The 8,258-nt window shown below is 42.7% G+C and overlaps 1 protein-coding gene across 2 annotated transcripts in view; it reads left to right on the top strand.

The window, feature by feature from the left end:
• The window catches only part of LOC101859945, a 13,809-nt gene that overhangs the window by 1,267 nt on the left and 4,284 nt on the right, over positions 1-8,258 (top strand). The window lies entirely within an intron of this gene.

Raw genomic sequence — 8,258 nt, 5'->3', positions numbered from 1 at the left:
AAACAATCTCCCCCCCCCCCTCAAAAAAAAAGGAAGGAGGGAGGGGCACCTTTAAAACACCCCGACACTTTATCAAAATTTTACCAAATACCGTCAAGTGCCTTAAAAAATTAATAGAAGAAAAGAAATTATAGGCTTATGTTAGAAGGATTTCAAAACAAATTGCACTAATTTGTGACATTTCTCATTTGACAATGTTACACCCGCGACCCAAGCAGATGACAATGGCATCGAAAATATTTTTCACACAGCAAACACACATCAATGGCATCATGTGAAGGAACTGTCAAACCTCCACGAGACTTCAAAAACAGTAAGGAACTTACATTTGACACACTGAGGTCAACTAAGGCACCTATGCAGGTTTCACATTTTCAAATGCTTTGTCAACCTTGACACCACAAAACCAGCAACGTAAGGAATGTCAATATTCTTTGAACAAATTGACAAGTGCGCCAAACTAGGAACGTACGAGCAGTTATCATTAAATCAAAATTAAATTGAATTATGTTCAATCTCTTTCATTCTGTTTTTACAGTGAGATGCATTTATAGCTTAAACAGAACGCACTTCGTCATCAAATTCAGTGCCTTTTCCAGAGACTGATATTTAGAAGGAAAAAAAAATGGTAAGTTTTACGGCACTCGCAACTGCATAAGGTCATATGAACGCGTGAAACACACTAAACGTTTTCAGTAGGTAGGAAATTTTGAATTTTGCCCGGGTGGCGACCGAAGCCCACTCTTATCGATTTTAGACCACCGAGGGATCTTTAACGTGCGCAACTTGCACACGGGACCTCCGAGATTTGTCCGCCCTTGTCCTAAAAGGTTAAATGTAGATCTTTCCTACAAGAAGATCAGGGGTCTGGCTCAAAACAGTAAGAAGGAGCCAAGGAGTAGTAGTAGAAAGGCTGCAGAAAGAGTCATGAGCCCCAAGTAGGAGAGGAGGTGGGGGCAGAAAGTGGAGACGAAAGCAGACGTCAGAATCTAGAGAGCAGGAAAGGAGGTGAAAGGAGACAATTTTAGAGAGAAGAAAAGTTTGCGGTCACTACTCAGATTCGAACCAGGGACCTGTGAATGAGAGGTAAACACCGGTAACTTCTAGACCACGTGAGTCCTCGGAGCCAAACGCAGCGCAAACTGGCATTTTGTCGACACGATGTTTACAACTGTGCTGATCTCACAATCATGGCCGACAGTCGTCTGCTTCGGCTTCACGTTACGTGACTCGCACTCTCTCTTGTTAATAGTTACTCCAAGGGTAAGTCCTAAGTTCATATTAATTTTCTCTCGTCATGTGCTTGGCTGTCTGTCTCTCCTACTTTTCCCAAGCACTTAAATTAAAGTATCCGTTAATTATACTGATCGATATGCTTCTCTTTGCTCAAGCAAAGATAGACATTACCGTACTTGGTAGAGTCGGTTCAATTAACGTTGTGTACTAGGCTATGTCGTAGTATTATTAGGCTACGAAGTCATGAAAGAAGCCACCAGAGGGGCAAGCGTAATAGAATACAGTGGATCCCTTGGCAATATCTGGACGACTTGGAACTTCGCTGATGACCTTGCACTGCTCTCTCTCACACATGCTCAGATGCAAGAAAAGACTTAGGAACTCAACAGCCTATCAAGGAGTCTTGGCCTACGTATACATCCAGGCAATTCGAAAGTAGTGAAGCTAGGAAAAAGTTTCAAGCCCTGCTGCGACAGTGGAAGACACTCCCCTTGGAGAAGTGGACTCCTTCACCTACCTTGGAAGTGTTATCGATGGTAACGGTGGAACCGAAGCAGATGTTAAGCAAGACGCCAAGGCAAGGTCAACATTCAATCAATTATCAAAATTATGGAAAGCAAACAGCATCTCACTGCGCTCCAAGATTCGACTCTTTTAACTCCAACGTCAAGTCTGTGCTCCTCTACGGCTGCGAAACTTGGAAGACAAAAGAGACTGCACTGAATAAAGTCCAGACTTTCATCAGCAGATGTATGAGGAGTATTCTAAGAATTAAGTGTCAGGATAGAATGAGAAATGAAGAGCTGTGGGAAAAGACAGGACACAAGGATATAGAAGTAGAAATAGTGCTAAGAAAGTGACGATAAATGGGACACACCTTTAGAAAGCCCAGCGGAAACATCACAAGACAGTCACTGCAGTGGAACCCACAGGGAGCACAAGGCAGGGGTATGCCAAGGGAAACATGGAGGAGATGTGTGGAAAAGGACATGTGAAAGATGAAGCTCATTTGGAACGAGCTTGGAAGGATGGCCCAGGACATAGATAAATGGAAGGAGCTTGTATGTGGCCTGTACACCCTGCCAGGGGTGAAAGGCATTGATGATGATTATTACGAAGAGTCTCTGACTCTGAGGTGTTCCAGTGGGCCCAGATGATCCATGCTCTTATCCTGACTGCGTTCTCAGCTCCAGTGAGCTGGTCCCGTTCACCATAGGGACGTCTCTCACCTCCCAAAGAGATTACGACTCTTTGTGGTGAACTAAAGGTGTAAGAGATTACTATAAGAACAGACAAGGAGGAATTCATGAACAGGCTGGCAGAGAGGGCAGAGGAAGCAACAGCAGGAATTACATGCGAATCCTTTACCAGACGACAAATTAAAGACTCCTTCTGGAAAAAGTGGGAAAACAGAAGTAACAGTAAGGGACAAAGAGGGAAAAAACATTTTTTTAAAAAGAAGCTCAGTCAAGACGATGGGTTGAGCATTTCAACAGTCTCCTGAACAGACCACCGCCAAGTAACCTGCCAAACGGCCAGCAAGAAATGAGTTACCAATCTGTTGTGCTGTTGCATCAAAACAAGAGATTATTGATGCCATTAAGAAGCTGAACAACGGTAATGCGACCGGTCCTGATCTGATTCCAACTGTGGCCCTGAAAACAGATGCCAATGTGACAGCAGACCTTATCCCATTGTTTATCAGGATCTGGAATTAGAGCAAGTTCATAAAGGATTGAAAAAAAGTACACCTTGTGAAACTTCCTAAAAAGAGGAATCTCAGCAACTGCAGCAATTACCGAGGAATCACTCTTCTCTCAATATCACGTAACGTCTTTAACAGAATCATTCGGGAGAGAATCAAGTCTGCAACAAATCCAAGACTTCGGGATGAACAGGCTGGTTTCGGAAAAATCGGTCAACCACGGACCAAATTGCTACGCTGAGGATCATAGTGGAACAGTCCCTGGAGCGGAACTCCCAGTTGATCGTCAGCTTTCTTGACTATGAGAAGGCCTTTGGCAGTATAGACCGAGCAACATCGTGGAAGATACTGAGACATCACGGAATCCCACAGAAGTTGGCTATCCTCATCAAGAGCATGTAGGAAGGGACAAGTTGCAGGGTTATACATTATGGCCAGCTCATAGACAGCTTTGGCATCAAGACCGATGTGAGACAGAGATGTTTACTATCACCTTACCTATTTATCTTGGCAATCGACTGGCTGATGAAGGAACCCACTAGAGGACATAAAAACGGCATACAGTGGACCCCAAGGACACAGTTGGACGATCTGGACTTTGCAGATGACTTGGCGTTTCTGTCACATATTCAGGAACAGGTGCAAGCAAAGACCACAGTTTTAAACAGCCTATCAGAGTCAGGTCACAGTAGAGGGAAATGCATTAGGAGAGGTCGAATCTTACTGCTATTTTCGGAGCATAATTTATACAGAGATGGAGGAACAGTTTGCATTATTTCTTTGAACAGAATATGGAGGACCAGGTATATCTCACTACGAACATACTCGTAGTTGAGGATTTTCAACTCAAATATGAAATCAGTCTTGTTGAATGGATGTGAGACATGGAACCCATCTCAGACGTGCATAAAGAGGATCCAAGTTTTCTTGAACAAGTGTCTGAGGAAGTTACTGAGGATCAGATCGACATACAGGACCACCAACGAGGAAGTATTAAGAAAAACGAGACAGAGCCCAGTCAGAGATGAGGCGGGAAGAATGTGTTGGCGATGGATTGGACATACTTTCAGGAAGTCAAGAAGCTGCATAGCAAGGAGCGTGTTAGATTGGAACCCACAGGGTAAAAGATCAAAGGGAAGACCACCGGAAACCTGGAGAAAAGTCACAGAAATGGATGTACATGAAAGTGGGAAGACATGGAGTGAAATCAAGCGACTAGCCCAGGATAGGGAAAGGTGGACGGTGCTTGCTCGTGGCCGATATCCTGATCCGGGGTGAGAAAGGCAATGATGATGATGGTGAGCTCTGACCTGAGGCAACCGCTCTCTCGGGGCACAGAAAAGAACCCGCTGTAAAGATGAGCTGAAGACAACCCTAAAGCAATGCAACATTTCCCATCTGGGAAGAAGTAGCAGCTGCTCAAGATTGCACTTCTAACCTTCTTTCAGTTAATAAGATCTGGAGTCACTCTGTAAAAAAAGAGAGACGCGTCAGAGGCATGGCAGCTGGGAATAAAGACCGAGAGAGCTTCACCTCCCAGGCAAGTTCAGCCCACACTTCCCCTGCCCTGACTGCAACAGTAACATACACTTCAGGACGAACGATCGGCCTGATTAGCCATTTCTGCACCCCGCGCCCACCCCCGAAGGCATTGTTATCCTACAAGGAAGACACATTATTACTATCAAAGCTAGGCCTATTTTCTGCCAATATAATACAAGTACCCAACAGTCGAAGCTGTCTCTAATATAAAACAGCCACATATTGTCGAGGAGAACAGTGTTTGATGTTAATTAGACAGGTGGATGTTTTGAGCAGGATTAATGAAAGTGAAGAAGAACCCACCACCCCCTTCTGAGATTGTAACTCGTGGCAGTTGCAAGCCGAGGACTGTCAGGGCCATTGAAACTTTGGTTTTTGTATGTGTGTGTGTTGGGGGGGGGGGGGGTGTTGCTTGTTTTAAACGTAGAAGGGAGGGCGGGGGGGGGGGGTGTCATCTGCTGTAAGTTTATTAGGCGAGGAAGGCAGTGTACGAGGGTAAAACAAAAGGGAATACATGCAATATGTCAGACGAGATTTACGTACCATGTGCTAAACCAAACATAATTACAGTCGACTATGGATGAGTTGGTGTCGTCGGGGCAGTAAAAAAAGATAAACTCATCCGAAGTTCAGATTACTCGCTGGGAGCTGTAAAGAAGATGAGGTGCTGAGACCCGAGAAAAAGATCATAATTTAACCCAAAAGATCAATTCAAGCGAGTTAAACACAGGAAGGACAAGTTACCTGGCTGTGGTCAGCAAGCGGTTTATAGGAGGGGCACACACCAGCGACAGGTGAATGGATTATGACGGCTAGGCCACAATGTCAGGGGCCGATACATAATACAACCGTTATAATAATAATAATAGTAATAATAATAATAATTAGAAGAAGAAGAAGAAGAAGAAGAAGAAGAAGAAGAAGAAGAAGAAGAAGAAGAGGAGGAGGAAGAATTATGTACATGTACAGGGTGATCCAAAAAAACAACAACTGTACAAATATCTCACACAAAATGTGTACTAGAATGTAGTAATTTGTAACAGATATAATTCATTCCAAAGGAATTTGTTTGACATAAAATTCACAAAGAACAAATTTATTTTTGAAAACGGAAATGGCTTTTATAAAAACCACCTATAAATGCAAAATGCGCCAATTTAAAAGATTTTGTATGGAAAGTAATGAAATGATTGGTTTGATTTTTCCTTTCCTTTTATTTTTAAAATCTAATCTTTCCATCCCTGTATTTCTTTTCTCCTACAGAGTTAATTTTGTTGTTGTTGTAATTCCGAGAACCAATCCTCCTTTGGACTCGACACATTTTAACGCGTCGTTCGTAATGTTCAGTGGTGGCCAAACACAAGGATCCACTCAACCACGAGTTCTCAAAGCCACATACACTGTAAACCTTAAAGTATGGATCTGTTCCTAGAGACAATAGGGGGAGGTGGTGAGGCTGCTCAAACAGACAGCATTTATTGTGGAGTTGATGTAACCTGAAAGGTGAATATTATGGGCTTTGCCAAGGAACCGAATGTCATAGCGGAAATGTTCACGCTTTTCAAGACTTTCGAGGAATCATGAACATAGTGCTATCCCCTGATAACTGATAGCTCCGTGAACAGGAAAATGGTACAGTTGTAGATGAAGATCTGCCTTGAGAATGGGGGCAGTTGAGATGTAGCCAAGTCATTGCTGCAGACATCGTCTACGGACAGACATCTCATGGGGTTCACCTACTGAATTCTGCACCTTGCGGTGACGTTTAAAGGGATGCGAACGGTCTGTGTTTGACCTGAAATGGTCGTTTTATCTGGGAATTTGTAGTTCTGATTCTTTACAGGTACTAACTGATGGACCATTTCCACTCTTGACATCAAAGGAGGCCTTAAGGGCACTTTAACATTATTTCTGTGCCTTGTGAAAAACTTACAAAATGAGTTAGTGGTGAGAAAATATTCAATACAAAAAGCCCTCCGCTCTTTGCTAATCTTAACCATGATCACATCAGGCAAAGGATACTTGAGACAAACACTCTGAAAACTTCTGTTGGCCTGTTAGACTACTGTTGTATGCGTTATGGCTCAATCGTTGGGATTTTTTGTGGTAGGCCTTATGCGAACTAGTGCGTCATGCTACAAAAATGGGGACATGGCTGAAAATGGGTTGTTTTTTTATGCGTTGTGTAAAACAAAACTATAATGTGGATTTTTCTTAAATGAATATCAGACAAATTCTTTTTGACTTCCAAATGTTGTGTACAAATTTGAAGCCCAAAACTTCGGTGTGGAGGAAAATATTAACAAAAAAGTTGTACAGGTTGTTGTTTTTTATAACCCTGTACATATAGTTTTTCGCCGAGCAATAAGAGATATGTGTGCCCATCATAGAAATGACTTGTTGGGGGCTGTTGGTTGATACAATACAGTGGTCGTATTGGACAGGCTGCATTGTTAAGCAGTGGGTTTTTTTGGGGGTATAGTTTTAAGAAATAGAAGGGGGGAGTGTGAAGTGGCCGTTTGTACAGGTCTTGGACTGGTGGCCGTCTAGGCGGGTTCGGCTGCATAATGCAAAATGCTAAGTATTTTTGCATCTTATCACATTCCCGAGACTGTGTGATACCAGGCTTAAATCTTGATATCGTCTTGTAGATGATGACAAAAGATTATTAAAGGGATACCAATCCACTTCGCGTTTTCCAGCGATATTTCTGTTTAACTAGACGGTCTACCACCCGACCAGTTTGACAAAATATTTCTGCATGACAGTTTACTAAAGATCTACGTATACTTCAATTCATAAAACTAAACATTTTCCCTCCTTGTTTGTGTAAGGCTTGAGATGTTAATACATGTAATGACTGCATGATTTAATACCCAATCCCTTACCCACCAGATCCTAATCAAATCCAAACCTAAATTCATAAACGGAACCAAAACCAAAACCACCCTAACCAATTTTTTCATCTATTGCTACAAAACAGGTAGAGCTTGGTCAGCGAGACTTTCGGTAAAAGGGATAATGTATCACGCAAGCCCGCAAAGTGGACTGGCACCCGTAAAATCACTCTTCCTTTGAGAAAAGTTTATTCGCAATAAAATGGCCTGTTTCTCTTTTTGAAGTGGAGAACGTAACAGTGACAGCTCTAAATCTACAATTGTTACGATTCCCTCGTTTTTATACAAACTGGTTGTTCAAGATTTACAAGGATTTCCGTTCAGCGAAAACGATAAAGTAGATCTATCTTTCCTAGGGAATATATGTATTAAAATCGGTTCAAACCAAAATTTAATTTATTGTCCATCAAGTTTTGACCTTTACCCTACAGCGGATGATGACATCTTATCCACTTTATGAAAGCCCCCCAGAGGGCCATTTCCCCCTTTTGGCTCAGTTCCATTTTAGATCGTGTGAGCCCGCATGTCCACTAAATCACAAACTGCCTATCCAAAAGTCGTCCGTTTCTTGAAAAGTCGGTTGTTAAAACGGAACGCCAGTTTCCCCCTTAACAATCAGTGAGAATTCCGTTCCGTTTGAAAGTGTCCACCAAAACGACACTCTTCCCTACAATAGACAGGTCAGGTGGAATGCAGTTTTTTTTTTTTGGGGGGGGGGGGGTTTACTGGTAAAGTTTTTACGGCGCTCGCAACTGCATAGGTCATATGAGCGCGCGGGACACTCCTAATATTTTCAGTTGGTAGGAAATTTTGAATTTTGCCCGGGTGGCGGCCGAAGCCTACTCTTACCGATTTTAGACCACCAAGGGATCTTTAAC

This window comes from Aplysia californica, unplaced genomic scaffold (assembly GCF_000002075.1).
Source record: "Aplysia californica isolate F4 #8 unplaced genomic scaffold, AplCal3.0 scaffold00293, whole genome shotgun sequence".
NCBI classification, from domain to species: domain Eukaryota; kingdom Metazoa; phylum Mollusca; class Gastropoda; order Aplysiida; family Aplysiidae; genus Aplysia; species Aplysia californica.
This window is presented reverse-complemented; position numbering and strand designations above follow the sequence as displayed.